Here is a 17131-nt window from a genome sequence, read left to right as displayed (position 1 = left end):
TGGTGGAGCCCATCTTTAATCCCAGCACTCTGGAGGCAGAAGCAGGTGGAGCTCTCTGAGTTTGAAGCCAGCCTTGTTTACAGAGTGAGTTGCAGGACAACCTCCAAAGCTACAGAGAAACCCTGTCTCCAAAAAGAAAGAAAGAAAAGGAAAAAAAGGAAACTCTTGTATCAGCATGAGGATGCACACAGACAACTGGGTACCATGATAAGACACATATCTCATTTGATTTTTGACAAGAGCGTCTTACTAACTCAGAAAAAGGGGGGGGTTCAACAAGTTGACTTTATGTGTTTTTTTTAAGTGAAGACATAAGAAACATGAGAATGTGAAGTTGGGATGAGCATTTACCAGAGCATCAGAGGAGACTGGAGAAAGAACGGGGTTGGGGAAGATCAAGATACACTGTGTACGTGCATGAAAATCCCAGAAATTGAAAAGAGACGTAAAAGGCAAATCTCAAACCATACCTCCTTATAGGCAAGAGTTAGCTAAAATTGGATCATAGACCCAAATGCAAAACCTAAACTAGAGGGAAAAAAAAAGGGGTTTGAAATCTTGAGTTTGGAACATACCCTTATAGAGAAAACACCAGCAGCACCAACTCTAAGCGGGAAATGTCGATTAACTTGACTGCCAGTATTTGAAGACTCTGCTGGTAGAAAAATACTGTTAAAACAGACAAGCAAAGCGGGGGATTCAAAGGAAATTATTTAAAACTGCACAGCCGATAGAGAATGGGCACGGAGGAGACACGGAGACCTGCAGTACAATTGGAGAGTGGACAACCGGATCTGAGGAGAGGGCCTGGGAGTAAGTTAGCTGCTAAACAGCCAGAAGCCCCCATATCTGTGTCCCCAGGACCCACATATAAAGCTAAGCATGGGAGTGAACGGTGGAAGGAATGGATGAAAGATTTAAACAGGCACTTCCTGAAAGAAAATACGTAAAACACAAATAAGTGAGAAGAAACACTCTCGATGACAGAGGTACACTGGAAGTGACCAGGGATCTTATTACAACCTGTTAGAACGGAGAGACTTGAAAATAATGATGCCACGGGCTGGAAGTCCTCATGCTTCCGCTGGTGAGAAGGCAGCAGCATGACAAGAGCCTTGGGAAACATTTGACATGACTCATGGAGCACGACCAACATGCAGCTGTCTACAACCCTGTAATCCTACTCTTGAGCATTTACTCTGGGGAGGGGTATGAGAGGGGGGGAATCCTGTGGATATACAAAGGCCTGGTCTGAAATGTAAGAAGAGGGGAAAAGGAGGATCCTGTGTCTATACAAAGGCCTGGTCTGAAATGTTTGTAGGAGCTTTATTCCTAATTTCCATGAGGCAACCGTCTATCCGATGAGTAGGATAGGCATATCTTCTCACACCCATCGAGGCCGTACTATGCAGCAATAAGAAGCGGCTGGCAGAAAGATGGACAAACCCACATTGTCCCTCTCCTGATGCACCCCACCCAAAGCAGAGCCACGGGGACAGGAAATCATGTGAGCGATTGCCAAGTGATGGCGAGTGTTGGGTTCAACGGGACGTGTGGAATTTGGGGGGAAAGGAGACGCTCTGTCTTCACTTTGCTGGTAACTTGATGACTGCGTTCACCAGGGTATACTCTTCACGCCGAAGCCCTAACATGGCAGCTTCAGGGTAACCCAATTTGTAGTGCATGAACATGAATTTTACAAAATCTCATAAATAGGAATAAGCCATTATTGGAAACATCATACAGACTCTACATGCTTTCTGGGGTGTCTATGTGTGTCTATGTGCGGGTGTGTGTTTGTGTGGGTGCATACACCCTCCTTCTGGAACCAACCACTTTGTGTATTGAGACAGTGTGTCTCACTGGCCTGGAACTTACTGAGGGAGTGAGGCTGGCTGGCTTTCTAGAAACCTCCAGGGATCCACCCATCTTCTCTTCCCTGGCACTGTGGTTAGGCACACACTGCCACCCTGGCCATGCTTGATTTTCATTGTCCTCATTAGGATACATAAAAAGGAAATGGGTGTTTTCAGTCATTCCAATGACGCAATGCTCTCATTTGCCTCGTTTTTCCTTAAATTGCTGTTTTTCAGATGCAACGGTGAGGTTTACCTTTGAAGTAGCAGAACACTCAACAGGAAGTGCCTGGTCCCACGTAGGTGGGTCCCACTGAACTCGTGAACCGGCAGAACCAGGACTTCTGTGGGGGTCTTCATTGGCTCAGCTTGCTGCTTTCTGCTTCTTTTCATGGGATTCCAACTTCTCCTCACTTAGAGAAGATGCCCTCGGGCTAGATAAATGCGTGATTTACCGCTCTCTGGAAAGCTCCAGGTTCCTCCCATACCAGCTAAGACGCCTAGGTAGAGTGAGTTTCCTGCAGGTGCAGCCCCTGCTTGGGTTTTTAAGAGCAGCCTCCAGGATGCAGTGAGCTCTCAGTGAAACCAAAAGACGGGAAAGATTTAATGAAGGTAAAATAAACACGCTCCACAAGGGAGGTAGATTTCTAAGGACCATGAACCCAGGGCTGTCTTCCCCTGTAGACCCCTGGTGTGTGTGTGTCTGTGTGTATGTATGCATGTGTCTGTCTGTCTGTGTCTGTAAGCATGTTTGTCTGTGCTCATCTGTGTGTCTGTGTGTGTCTATATATGAGGGGGAGTCTCTGGGGGTTCTGTGTTTCTGTGTGTCTATTCGTGATGGGGTCTCTGTATGGGGGTCTGCGTGGGTGTTTGTATGTATGCGTGTGTCTGCGTGTGCATGTGTGTGTGTGTGTGTCTCTATGTGGGGAGCAGTCTCAGGGGGTTATGTGTGTGTGTGTGTGTGTGTGTGTGTGTGTGTGTGTGTGTGTGTGTGTGTGTAGAATGGTCTCTGTGTATCTGTGTCTGTTTGTGATGGGGACCTGTGTGGGTGTTTGTCTGTATGTATGTGCGTGTCTGTGTTCAAGGGAAGAACAGGAACCCCCTCAGAGAGATAAACAGCATCAACTGAATAAACCTTCTGTATTCTGTATATATATATTCAGTACGCTTTCATCAGATACCTTGACCTATGCTAATAGATTATATTTTAGGAACTACCTGGTTTTCCTTGCTCACAGCGCATCTGAAGACTGCTTATGTAACATACCACCAGAAGAACAGAGAGAGGCTTGCCTGTGAATGCTTGTTTTTACTTTAATCTCCAGAGACTGTCTGAGCTCAGTGCAGTTGTCTCTATGCCACACCTGGGGGCAGGAGGAGTCTTGGATCTTTTCAGTGCCGTGATCAAGAACAGGCTCACACAGAAGATAGTAAGCAAGGAAGTCAGGCTCTGCCAACAACCCCACACTCCCTGATCCTGAATCCAAAGAGAGTCTTGCTGGAAATCTTCCGATGGACTCTTAGTGGGATCCATCACTCCCGAGCATCTTATTTACCTCTGTCAGCCTGATGCTTCCACCGATGGCCAGGGCTCCAAGCATGCTTAAGGCCAAAGCGCTCCTCATTTCTCTCAGACTTTGTAGACCAGGCTCTATGGCCCCTTCTGTGTTAATCTTTCAAAGAGAGTGAATAACGCCGAGTCACATTTTGGTTTTCTGAAGCTTTCTCTGCTGAGTCATGCCTTGGAAACCATGCCATGCACCGAGTGCATGCGATTGGGCTTGTCTTCCTCCTCACAATGTAAATGACAACTTAATCGCTGGCATCTATTGCGATTTTGCCTCTGCCAAAGAGAACAAAGGTTAACTTCTTCCCCCAAAGTTATTATTTACCTCTTCTAAAGGCATGAAGGGAAATTCCTCCCACAACTTAGTGCAGAGAGCCAGAAGCGCACGCCAGGGCATTTCACCCTGCTCTGGACCACCTAGGTGCTTATCAAATATTCTGCCTCTGTCAGGGACCTCCTGGTGGCATTTGCATCCAGTTGAACCAGACCATTGCATCTGTGATCACCTGCATGAGACCCTCAATGAGACTGGGCCTGTTCAGACTCCTTTATGAAGGGAGGGAAGCTCACAAGATACGTGGGCTCACTGTGTTCAACTGACCCCTCCCCTTCTAAAGGATATATAGGAGGATGACTGACAGGAGGTGGGAGGAGTCTTTGGTAGGATAGCTGCCTGTGCTTTGTCCAGGAACTCCATGCAATGTGGGACTCTTCACTGGTGCGGCTGCCCACCAATTGCCCTGAAGAGTTCCCGAGAATAAGTTATCTTACAGCGAGACAGGAGAATCTCCATCATTGGTCTTGGAGGCTGTGACAGAAGCATTCTTAGCCCTCCCATTGGTGGAAAACAAGATGGTGTCACGTTTAAGACATTCCACAGGTTCTCATTTGTTCTCTGGAGTGTTAGGACTGGTCCAGAGGCAGGCAAGGAGTGACTTTTTGGGAGCTAAAGGTAACCCAAAGGACATCAAGAGCTATTGGCACAGCGACAGCCTGAACCCCCAGTCACTGATGTACTCATCCTTCCGCCAGCCCGCGCAGAGTTTCTTTCTAGTTCTCTTTCGCAGTACCGTTCTCTGTCCTCTCTGCAGGTTCTCATGAGTGCTGTGTGAACCTGCCTACCATCCATAGTGAGTTCCCACTAGAGGGACGTTTTAATTCACTTCCTTGTTGGAATGTTTTTTTCTTCTTCTACGCATCATCTAGTACCATTTTGATGGGTTACAAGGAAAACTCTTGGGTTAAAGGATTGGACTTTTTATTTAACATCTTCTCATCTTTACAGTATGAAGTCTTTTCGTGAAGACACACAGCAACATTTTGCATATTTATGTGATTCTTAGTACAATCGAGTCATGCAGAACTTACATTAATGCTGTCATATATTAGCCATGCATGGTTTATGACTTTGTTGGCAGTATTAATAGGGCCTTGGTCTTTATTTTAAATTTCTGGTGATGAATGTATATAAAGATGTGACTTTATACATTTACTCTGTGTGCACTTAATCTGCTATCTTTCCTGCGCGTCCACAAAACAGCAATATATATTATTTTGATATTTTGCATATTCTGCAGGTAATTGTAACATGTTCTTCTTTTTCCATTGCCAGCCAGTCTTCATGAATATTAACTAAACTATCCATATCTTCTATAATATTGCTAATTAATCACGAGAGTGTGCTTCCTACTCATGATTTTAACAGTAATGTTTGTAATTTGTACCATCAAATATACTGCTGTCTATTGGCTTGGGGGAAAAATGTTCTGTGTGGTTTTGAAAAGTATCTCTTCTTCTCATTTTTATAAGAAGTCATGGTTTTTAAATATTATCAAAAGAAAACCTTCCATACTCACAAATACGTTTTCTTCTGTGGGTTATACTATGCATCAGGTCTTCCGATAGCAAATGGTGTTGTGGGCTGCAGTAAATTTTTACAACTGGTAAAAAGATTGCTTTCTAGTTTTTGACAGGACTCTGTCCTAGTTACTGTGCTGGTGCTGCTTGGAGACACCATGACCATGGCGACTCTTATTAAGGAAAGCACTGACCTGGGGGCTGGCTTACAGTTCAGAGGTTTAGCCCATTATCCTCATGGCAGGAAGCCTGGTGGCGTGCAGGCAGACACGGTGCTGGGGTGGTAGCTGAGGCAAGAGGATGACACTGGCTTGAACATTGATACCCCAAAGCCCACCCCCGTGACACACTTCATCCGACAAAGGCCACGCCTCCTTAGAGTGCCACTCCCTGTGAGCCTGTGGGGTCCGTTTTCCGTTCAAACCATTGCGAGCTTTTACAGAAATTCTGAGCCTATCGGCTCACATCCGTCAGGGTTTTTTTGTTTCGTCTCAGGTCAACATTGACAATGAGCATTTTTCCCATGGCATCTTTTTAGTCCAGGAGTTCTTTGTTCCCCTTATTCTTCTTTTAATGGATACCTCCAACCGTCCTCTGATCTTAGCCCACTGCACGCTGAAATCTATCCAAACAGTCTCCTACCTTCCTGACACTGTGGTTTCAAAAAAAAAGATGCTTTAAAATGGGAAATAAGGAACTGGATTAGGGGTTCTTACTTTATGATCTCATGTTTCTTTACTCTTTGCCTCTTCCATTTTTTTTTATTTTTTATTTTTTGTACTCCATGGATAAAGCAACGCCATCAAAGTTTCAAACGTCTGCCAGTACCAAAAAGAATAGGGCTGGGGTAGATCTGTATAGCACAGCTCAAGTAGATTTACTTCCTGTCCTTGAAATATCACACACACATGCACGCACGCACGCATGCAAGCACACACTGGGGTGCCCACTATGGCAAAATTCCAAATTATGGTGAGGGGAGTTCTCAAGATACACCCTTCACAGGCACAGTCCTAGTGCATACTTCCTCCAGCCAACGTCCTCCTCCCAATTGCCAATTCTGTGTGAATGATGTTAGCATGTTTCTAACCCATTCACCTCTAAAGGAGAGATGACTGGATCCAATAGCTAGGAATCAAGCCACTACACGTGAGCCTTTGAGGAAACACTTCATACACGAATTATAACAGGAAAAACAAACACACTCTTAATAGTAACCAAGCATTCCGAAAGTGGCTGTTATTTGACAAATATTTTAGGTAGGAGACACAGACTCAGAAAGGTGTGTTTTTCTTTAATGTTGCATATGGACCCCTAGAGCTAAATACATTCCAGAGACCGGGTGTGGGAGTCTGGAATCCACTCCAAAAAAAGTGCCTCTCAAACAGTAAGAACTGCCAGAGAGTAAGACTTCTGAGATCCAAGTTTTACCCTTTTCGTTTTAATTCCAGAAAATTTAGTTTTCTTCATTCTTTTAAAGTTTATAATCTAGCCGGGCATCGGTGGCCCACGCCTTTAATCCCAGCACTCGGGAGGCAGAGGCAGGCGGATCTCTGTGAGTTCGAGGCCAGGCTGGACCGACAGCCTCCAAAACAGAGAAACCCTGTCTCGTAAAAACCAAAAAAAAAAAAAAAAAAAAACAAAGTTTATAATCTAGTGGCTACCAACGACAACACAATACATTCATGTCTTTTCCATTAACCCAAGGAAACCTTTTTGTTAACACACACACACACACACACACACACACATGTTCCCAGTCAATCACTAACCCACTTGATGTCTCTGTACACTGTGTATAAGTGGGACAATAAGTAGAATTTTACCACTGGCTTCTTTCACTTAACATGTTTTCAAGCTTCAGTCATGTTTCACTTGAATAAGTATTCATATGGCTACAGCCAAACAATATTTTATTTTATAAATATGTTTTATCTCATCATCATTTTGTAAACATCTGGGTTTTTTCTGGTTTTCTTAAACTTTCTACTAAAAATTAATGCTGGCATAAGCACTCGTGTGTTGGTCTTTGTGGGATTGTGTTTTCATTCCTCTTAGGTGTATATCCAGGGGTGGAATTGTTAGGCCTTGGGTTAAGCTATATTTACCATTGTGAGGATCTGTCAGACTCCACAGCACCTGCAGCGCTATCCAGCAGCGGTTGCAAGCAGATCTTAGCACGGCATTTAGTACACTGATGCTATCCCAAATGAAGATCCAAACGGAGGGTGTGAGCATCCCTGAGGTCCAGCGATGGAAAACCTGAGAGAGAAATTCAACCATGCGTCCTGGCATGAAGCAGAAGTAGCTTGCATCCCTTAGCTGACCACGATGGGGTTACACATCCAGTCCTGCTGGGATGTAGGGCGTGCATCCTTGTAACCTCAGATTTCTCTTATGTGTTCCTGGGATCAAACCCATGACAGATAGCGGGAATGTCCACATCGTTCTGGATTCTTGTCCTAGTACTGACCCACCCTAACCGCTCTCTGATAAAAGCCATTGAGATCACGGGACACTTAAGAAGTCAGAAGCGGAAGCAAGGCAGCCTTGCCTGTGTGTGTTGTGTCCACTGAGCTTTGTTTCCAGCTTGGACAACAGACACCGTTCTCACCAATGTCTTCTGTTTTGAGTGAGAACTAGGAGTCAGAGCCCCCAGCTGTACGGTTCAGCTGGGGACAAAATTAGCTGATGACAAACTACCAGCTGCCTTGTGCTTGTTCACAAAGTCTAACCCCGCCAACAACCGAGGACATCCTCTGCAATGAGACCCAGCCAGACCAGCCACCACAGTGAAACTAGAGAGCTGTGTCTCACCCACCCATTGCAGAACAAAGCAGGCTGACCCTGCGGGTGATGGCCTAGCTCTTCTGGGCTGGAATGTCACAGAATTAGAGGGTTGAGTTCCCACCTCCAAAATGTTTTCACTTACAACATTTCTGACACCAAATGTGTGGGCTTTTTCTTCACACCAATCAACTCTCCAACTCTCCAGATACCATCTGGCTGGGTGTCCTATGATCCAGTCCAGTTCTAACGCTAACTGCACACACACACACACACACACAGACCAATTAAATAAATACATAATAAAATCAAACATGCTTCCTTTAGACTTGCCAATTCACTGTCAGGAAACCACCAAGTTAAAGGGAGCGCAGAGCTCCTATGGCCTCTCTAGGTAAGCAGCCCTTCCTGTTGAGGATTTGTAGATCAGCTTGCTAAAATGATGTTTGACTCAGTCCTGGCTCCCAATCATCCCCCAGGAGGTCAGACTCCAAGTCACAGCCCTGCAAACCCAGGGTAGGTTCCTCCAAACCCATCAGGAGGCAGGAGGGGAGTGTCCTGCCCCGAGCAGCCCTTTAACACGATGGCAGCAATGTAGAAAGGGGCTTATTGTGAGTCGTAACAGACATTTATCTGATGGCTGTCACCCAAGGAGATGCCACCATCTGGCTTTTTACACGGGTTTGGGATAGGTCAGGTCATTAAGGTTATACATGTGTGGAGAGGACTCTTTTGTTTTTAAACCCATGAATCAATTGCTGGCTCTCCGAGCTCCACTTTTCAATAGTTCATTCATGGTGAACTCAATCCAGTTCTGGGAACTCTGACAGATACATGGTCTCCCTGAATGTATCTCAGCTGTGTCTAACTAACACACACACACACACACACACACACACACACACACACACACACACACACACACACAGTGTTTCCCCGAAAGCCTGTGAGTTCTTGTCCTGGGCACTGCAGACCGGCAGTGGTCCATCGAGGCTTAACATGCTCGCATTCAATCGCGGCTGGCACGGGCTTGTACATCTAGAAACCCTGCCCGAGAGGTTCTGACGACGAGGCATCTTTGGGCTTTCTTGACTCGCATCATGTGCCCTGTCCCTCATGAGCAGAGTCTCCGGCGCCGTGTGCCTACGGAGAAGAGTCTGGAAGAGGTGCCAGCATATGCTTGCCAGTAGCTGGTGAATATGATCCTCGGGCCCAGACTTTCTAGCCCTGCACTGGCTGCGTGCTGACTCAGCGTTCCTCGCGGCTCCAGGCCGGTGGATGAGAGGTCCAAAGACTGGAAAAAGATGCACTGTCATCTCCTGGTCCCCAGAGATCCTCTCTGATTTGGTCGAAAAGCCCAAACCGTCTTCTATAAAATAGGAGCGCGGTGCCTCGGGATCTCTAAGGTGACTTTCAGCTCATGCCGGTTTTTTGTTTTGTTTTGTTTTGTTTCATTTTGAAAGTTCCAGTTAAACTGCCGGAGAGGCAGAGATGCCTCGTAACTCCCTGTGAAAGGAAAAAAAGATCTCTGAAATATTTTATGCGCTGGAGAACAGCATTAATCAACACCGGGATGGGAGGAATGAGAACTGGCCACTCCTCCACTCCAGAAGGCAGCCAAAGAAAAACTCCAAAGGGTTGATGGGTCCAGACTGAAGGAAAATTTCTCTAGAGCTGACAGTAAATGGTCCCAGATCTGGGCTCGCCCTGGATATATCAAAACGCGAATAGTCTCTGGACCCTAAAGGACCCTCTCCTCCATCTCCGTGCGTCTCTCTCTCTCTCTCTCTCTCTCTGAAGCCTACCCTGTGCGTCCTGTTATGGAAGACCAGCCCATTGGATACGGTTTACCATCAGCTGGAGTTTAAAACCTTGAAGGTCAGATCGAACACCTACAATCTCGAAGGAGCTGAACGATGCCACAGGAAGACAGTATCCGGCTGTCCATTTCCACACCACATCCCCATCCCCCGGTTAGTCTACTCCCCTTCCGCACACGCACTCTGAGCCTGGGGTCCTTTGACCCAAAGAAGGACTCTCCTAGCTTCAGGGTTCTGCATGGACAAAAGGCAGCCAGGACGCCCAGAGCCTCCGACGTTGAACTATTTGGTGCTGCTGTTTTCTGGTCTGCGCCTTCCCCTTAACACTGGTTCAGTAGGAGCCCCGTGGGAATGGATGGTGTCCTCTCCCGAAGCATGCTGGTTGCAGCCCGGTGTTGCATAACCTGCTGGATGCCTGCGGGGGCGCGGGGGTCCCCAGAGAACCCCAGCCTGGCAGACGGGCTGGCGCGAGCGCGGCGTTCCGCCCAGCAGGGGGCAGCAGAGCTCGCCGGCGGCGCCGCTGCGTAGCCGGTCTGTGAGCCTGGAGCCATTAGGGCCCCTTCGGGAGCAGCTAAGGAGGCCTTGAGCATCGTGTTCCTGTCTGCGGGATCGTTTTTTTCCTGTCTCGTTTAAGCGAGCACACAGTGCTGTGGCAGCTGATGCGTGCTCGCTTTGGGTTTTGTTTGGTTGTTGTTTTTTTCTTCTTTTTCTTTTTGCTCTGCTTCTGTTCACTTTTAAAGGAACAGTAATTACATTCTTGCTCTATCAGTCCATGCCGGACACCTTGTATTTTTATCACCGGTTCATCCCTTCATCACCCTCTAGTCACTGTGCCCAATTTCCGGTTGATGGCTGTGTTACAAGTCACTGAAGAGGTAGAGGCTTTCAAAGCCAGGGCTGGACTGAAGCTGGGATGAATGGGAGGGGGTGTGAGCCTTTCTTTTCTTTTCTTTTCTTTCTTTGTTCTTTTCTGTTTTTTTTTTTTAATCCCACCCTTTGGTTCAGACGTACTGGACATGATTCAGTAAACTCCTGTTGTAGCTGTAGCACTTTTATAATTGCTAGGGAATGGGAGGAAAGCTAATGGGTATTGGAAGACCTTCTTGGTCTGAAAGACATTACACAATTTAGTTTTCCCTTAAGCGGCTGATCCAGGAACAGGTGGGGAGTGTTTGATCTTCACCACAGAACTGCTGCGCCCCAACCTGCAGTGCCACGGGCTCCCCAGATGGTTTCTGTGTCCTTGAAATCTGGGAAACAGGTGTAAGATCAATGTGTAAGATTCCCTGACACCAGAGTTCCTGCTTCCCCTGAAGAGCAGGGAATTGTAGGTTGGGGGGGGGTCTTATCTCAAACTGAACTCTTGTCTTACCAGTTAGTTGCCGGCTAGGTTCAAGCTGGGGTGTTGCAACTGAATACTTCTTCCCTCTGATACTTAAAGAGACTCTCCTTCCGTTCCCCCTTCCCTCCCTGCCAACCCCTCTCTCTGTCTCTCTCTGTCTCTCTCTCTATCTCTATATCTCTCTGTCTCTGTCTCTGTTTCTGTCCTCTGTCTCTCCCTCTCTCTGTCTCTCTCTGTCTCTCTCTGTCTCTCTGTCTCTCTCTGTCTCTCTCTGTCTCTCTCTCTCTCTCTCTCTCTCATGTGTATGTGTGTGTGTGTGTGTGTGTGTGTGTGTGCACTGTAAAATGCTAAGACACTAACTGCACACGCTATTCGTGGCTATGAATAACAGCAGAGGACCAGGTTGATGATGTGATATTCCCCTGATGCAGTAAGTGCCCATAGCAATCTGAGGGTGGTCTGAATGGAGATGGGGATGGGAAGTCCACGCGAAGGCCCCGAGAGAATCAGTGGTCTCAGAGCACAGCATAGGGATGGAGATAGGGATACTAGACAGCATTTGAGAGAGCGAAATTCTAACCAGGACCCAGACAGCCACTCCTTATTCATCACGTCGGCAGTAAGAAGAACAGACTCCTCTACCGAGACCCTCAGAAACACTGGCTCTTTGAAAGGAAGGCTGGGTGGACTCTGGTATCATGAGACCCTCTGAGTCAGGCGGAGGCTGTTTACTGTTTCTCGTGGCATGCGGACAGTTAGCATCGAGTGGGAACATTGAGAAGATCACACAACATATGCATGACCACTGGGCCTCTAAGCCCGGACCGAGCAAGTTATTAACTAAGAAGGCGGTAGTGACCTCCCCTGGAAGACAGGCGCCGGAACCAGGCAGCCAAAGCCCTGTGTTCCTAGCCATTCTCTCTACGCCAGGGGCACTACGGAGAGCAGCCTGGGATGGCCACTCGGTGGCCGTGACCTAGTGGGCTCTCTGGGGTGTTGTGGATTGAATGGTGAAAGACAACTGAGGAGCTGCCCACCTTCCTCCTCTCCCTGCCTCCCCTCTGCTCTCCCCTGCAGAGTCTCAAGTAGATAAAATCTCAGACCCTTGAGCCTCCTGTGATTCAGACCTAGGGTCTGTTTGAATGGTGTGTCTTAAGCGATGTTAATTAAGGAGGGTGCGTAATAGACAGTGACCCATTATGTTGTCTGCCTCGGAGAACATCCTTCAATCTGACATGTTTTTCTTAGTGTGATGTTTGCCTGCTATTGAACATTCCGGTAAAGCTCAACAGGACCATCCCTCCAGCTACGAGCAGTGTTTTCACCGGGGATCGCTCTATTTCTGGGGACAGAGGGCTGGAATGGCAGAGCAGCTGGGAAAGGACAGTAACCAGTGAGGGGAGGGGAGAGGGACTTCACCATCTTCGCTGCTTCCTGCGGTCTTGGTTGAATGGACGTACTCATCTGTCTTGAGGAATCTGTTTTCCTTCGAGGTTTCTATCCACATCAGGAAAGGGCAGCGCTCTTCCCCTTACGCGACCACTGCCCACCCGTGCCTGGTCTTCCCGCTGCTCAAAAACTCCTCCAAATTCCAAGCATTCCAAAAACCAGGCTCCTCCAGCCTGCAACACACAGGACTCCATCCTGTCCGCTGTGTTTGTTACCCAAGAGTGACCAAATGAACCCTGCAGAAGACATTTGAACATGGTAGTACATTTACAGGTATTCTTTTTTCCCCCTTTCTGAGTTTCTACCTGAGGAACAGATGGTCGACTTTTATCACCTTCTTGGCCATCTATACTGTTTCATTTCTTCTTTTTCTTCCTCCCATTCCCAGGTGACACCCTGCTTCTTGATGAGATGCTGTTATAAAGAGAAGGCCACTTGAAATCAGGCTGCTACCTGGAGGCCAGCCCCGCCCCACCCGCCACGCACACACACACACACACACACACACACACACACACACACACACACACACACTAGCTGGCCAACCCTGATGGCTTCATTCCCCTGTGTGAACAGAGACCCAGTTGTGATCCCGCAGCCGCCATGATGGTGTGCGTAACCGCTCTGAGAGAAGCGTCACCGCCTCCCTTACTTAGTCCCTCTACTGCTGTCTCTAATATTCAATGTTCCTTCTTTTTTTTCCCCCGAGCTCCTCAAATCTGGCATTTTAAAAACTGTGACTGTTAAAAATGAGTACTTGCCTTTTAAAGATCTTCAAGTTGCTAAGCAGCACCTGCCCCCACCCCCCCTCCCCCCCTTTTTTATAATGCAGCCTGGTTGCCATAGTATCACCCTAGCGCGTGGTAGCAAGAAGCAAAGAGCAGTCATTTTTTCACTAAATAGGGCTGGGCAGACAGATAAACACGCTGAAATGTTTCCGTACAACTCCCTCAAGGAAGCGGGCAGCTGCTCCACGGCGCACACGAGCTGGTGTGGGCTCTCACCTGTGGCTCCTTGTGTCACGCCATCCCCCGGTGTGACGCTTCCTATAAAGGCTTTGTGAGGGGCCGCTGCTGCTGCTACTCCGATATTGTAGCTATTTAGGGCTAAAGGCAGATTTGGAATCCTCCTCTCGGAGAGCCGCTGAACACGGAGTGTTCTGTGAATCGGGCCTGTGACGGAGGAGGCGCCCCTGTCGTAGCAGGTTTCCGGAGGACGATGGACGTCATCAGAGTGACATCAAAGGGTGCTTTTCTAAACAAGTGGGGAGGATTAAAGAGAGAGATGAGGCTATAAGGCCCACTTGCCACCTACCGTGTAGCAGGGGGGTGATAAGTCCCAGGCCCCGTTTTTCAGCTCCAAGGTCTGAGGACAGGCTCTTGCCCACCAACCAGGTAAACAGAGTAGGACCTGCCTGCCTCTCTCCAGAGCGCACAGTAGGACCTGCCTGCCTCTCTCCCTCGACCTATGTGCTCCGGCTGTGACCCGGGTCCACATCAGGGGCACAGGTGTCGCTTGCTTATCTTGCTGCCTCACCATGACAGTATTTCTTGGTTGACGGTGGCCTCCTGCTTCTCGATGGCTCCGGAATCAACTGTAGGAACCTCCAGGGCCTCCATGATTCAGGATCCAGGGGCTGAGGCCAGACCGGCAGAGGCCGCCAGGCGTGTGTGCCCGCCAGTAGTTTCCTTCTAGTTGCTTAGTGTTCGCATCACGTTCCTTTCACAGACTTGAAGTCACCCCGACACCCGCAAAACATGTCTCTAAACGTGGACGTGAGCAGCGCCTCCTCAGAAGCAGCGTGACTCCCGGGATGAAGCCTTCAGAGGAGCGCGCTGACCTCTGCAAAGCCCCGCTGCACTTGGCCTTCTTTGGGAAGGCATTCCTCCAGGCTTGTGTCTCGGGGTTGAGATGGACGAGCACTGTCGAGGCACCCTCGTACTGGGCTGCTGTTCTATGACAATGACATACCATGGCCAGGCGGCCAGTTAAACCGGGAAGCACACTCCTCGGGCCCGAGGGGACTGCAGGCTGATCCCCTGGGTCAGTCCTCTACATCTTAAACATGGGGGCCTTAGAGAGAGGGCTTTATCAGACAAAGGCAGGGCTGTCCCCGGACTCCTCCAAACAAATCAACTTCCTCCCGCAGAGCGGAGTAAATACTTTTCCTTCCTCTGCCTTCTGCTGTCCTTCCGAGTCAGCATTTTCCCCCTCAGTATATATTCATTTCATATACATATATATAGTTATTATGTCGTAAAGATAATTTCTTTCATGTGTATCGAGTTCTGTGGTCGCATTCACTCCCCCAAACTCCCCAGCCTGCTTCTGGGTCCCCACTCCACTCATTTCCTTCTCCAACTCTTCCTTTTGCTTTCACACACCCAGCTTCATGTATGTATGCGTACTCAAGGATTTGCAAGTGAGTGGACAGGTGGCGTGTGTCTTTCTGACTTACTTCACGGCACACGGCTATCTCCAGCTGCATCCACGTTCCAGCAAATGACACAGCTCCGTTCTAGGCGTGGCTGGCTGACGAGAGCATCACCGTGGACGCATGCCACGGTTTTAATCCTGCTCATCAGCTGATGGATGTCGTGCTTGCTTCAAACCTTGGCTGTTCTGAACAGCACAACGGTCCAGAGGGAGACGCAGATATGTATCTGTGGTGTGCTGACTTCCAGCCCTTCAGGCAAATAGCCCAGACATGGTGTGGTTGGGTCACATGGTCGTTCTAGTTTTAGTTTGCCGGATATTGACATCCGTAGTGTGCACTGGTTTATACCCCGTAATCTGTGTGTCACAGCTTCTTCCAATCTCCTGTCAAAAGTCACAGTAGTATTAATCATGTGTCTTTTCAGAAGATCCCTAGAAGATAAGAAGGGGGCAGACGAGACTCCTCTGTCCTGTGCAGCTCAGAGGCAGCCTCTGACGTCACGGGTAGAGCTGTCAATCCAGCAGGCCTAAGAGCATCAGTGGTACCCAGTAACAGCCCTGCCGCATCACCGGTACCCTGTAGCACAGGGTTCAGAGTCCCTGGCTGGCTCGCTCACAGTGCACCCCAGAGCTCAACTGTCCTTTGTCTGAGCTCAGCTGCTAGTAGAATTTAACCAGCTAACTATCAAAATGTCCTGCAAATTAGACCTTCCGAGACCCAGCTTTCTGGACCTCAGCCTTTCTCTGAAGTCCCTGGTCAAATGGGAAGGAGGCCTGCACCATGTCTAATAGCCCCTACCTTGTGCTGAAGGTCTCTCTGCCACTTCTGAAGGACACCCACCATGCAGTTCCATGAATATTGACTCTCAGGTAGCTCACAGGGTGGCCCCATCACACAGGTGTGTTTTCCATGAATTTCTTTCCCTTTTTCCAAAGGCGGCAGAGTTCCGTGGAGCCACTGATTTGACTAATTCCTGTACTCACAGAACCATCGGTTGGGGCCTCAGAAGGCTGCTGCTGCTGCTTTGCTGGACAAGTTATCCTTTGATTGAATTCCATGAGAATACTGATAAATATTTAATAATATACTTCCTAGCGGTGGGGAGAACAAGCTGAGGACAGAAGAAAAAAAAAAAGGACAGCCCTGATTTGTGACATCCGCCAGTTTTGACGGTGTAGGCGTTCCCATTGTGGCCAATTTCAACCTCCTCTGGAGTCGCTGAGTGGAAAATTCTGAAGAGATGGCACCATGGGTTCCTGGGAGCTGGGACAGACTGCCTCTCACACACCAGCGAAGAGGTCCCTCCGGGGGAACATGACTGCCAATCATTCTCTTGCTCGTTTCTCTGCAGTGTTTCCCTCAAACAGCCAATTCCCCCAGACGTCCCAATCCTTTGAGCCAGTCTCTCTTTTAGGCCAACAGTTTAGGAGCTTGTCTAAGTAAATATAATGCACAAAAAAACAAAACCAGTTTGAGAGAGATAGAGACAAGGATTTTTACTCTCTCTCTCACACACACACACACACACAAGCATGCACACACACACACACACACACACACGCACAGGCGCACTCGCCTGCACACACACACACCTGCACTCTCCCGGAACTCTGGAGAGCTCCGGGCACTGCTAATTCAGGGTTTGTGTCAGTATTCTTTGATCACCTGAAGCAATCTAGATTCCTGAGATCTGCACACAGTATAGCTCTTGTCACAGGACTGTTTGCTGGAACTTTTTGAGGAAGGTGGAGTTGAACAACATTGTCATCCACTCAGAGCCACCCATAACATAAGCCCAAGCTTTTAGCCAGGCGGTAGGATGGTTCTCGGCAACTCCATTAACGTAGGGATGACGACCCCCGTGTGCTTCGCACTACCGTGGGAGCCCTTGCTCGTCAGGCAGCTCGCCGTGTTTGTCTACAGCTCTGCTGCGTGTTCTCTGGCTTCAGCCTAAAGCCAAGCCCTGAGTCACATCACTTATCTGGGTTCAGGTCTTCAGTCTTGCTTGGCTCGGTC

At 48.4% G+C, this 17131-nt stretch overlaps 1 long non-coding RNA gene across 1 annotated transcript; it reads right to left on the bottom strand.

Moving 5' to 3' along the window:
• Nucleotides 1-7160: 7160 nt before the first annotated feature.
• On the bottom strand, nt 7161-14117 carry LOC121140328. The gene is made up of 3 exons (XR_005877110.1): nt 13683-14117; nt 12984-13092; nt 7161-9573 (listed from the first exon to the last, which is right to left on the bottom strand). It is a non-coding gene; the product is annotated as an uncharacterized LOC121140328 (long non-coding RNA).
• Between the last annotated feature and the right edge of the window lie 3014 nt (nt 14118-17131).

Source organism: Mesocricetus auratus, unplaced genomic scaffold (assembly GCF_017639785.1).
Source record: "Mesocricetus auratus isolate SY011 unplaced genomic scaffold, BCM_Maur_2.0 Super-Scaffold_2245, whole genome shotgun sequence".
Lineage (NCBI taxonomy): Eukaryota > Metazoa > Chordata > Mammalia > Rodentia > Cricetidae > Mesocricetus > Mesocricetus auratus.
This window is presented reverse-complemented; position numbering and strand designations above follow the sequence as displayed.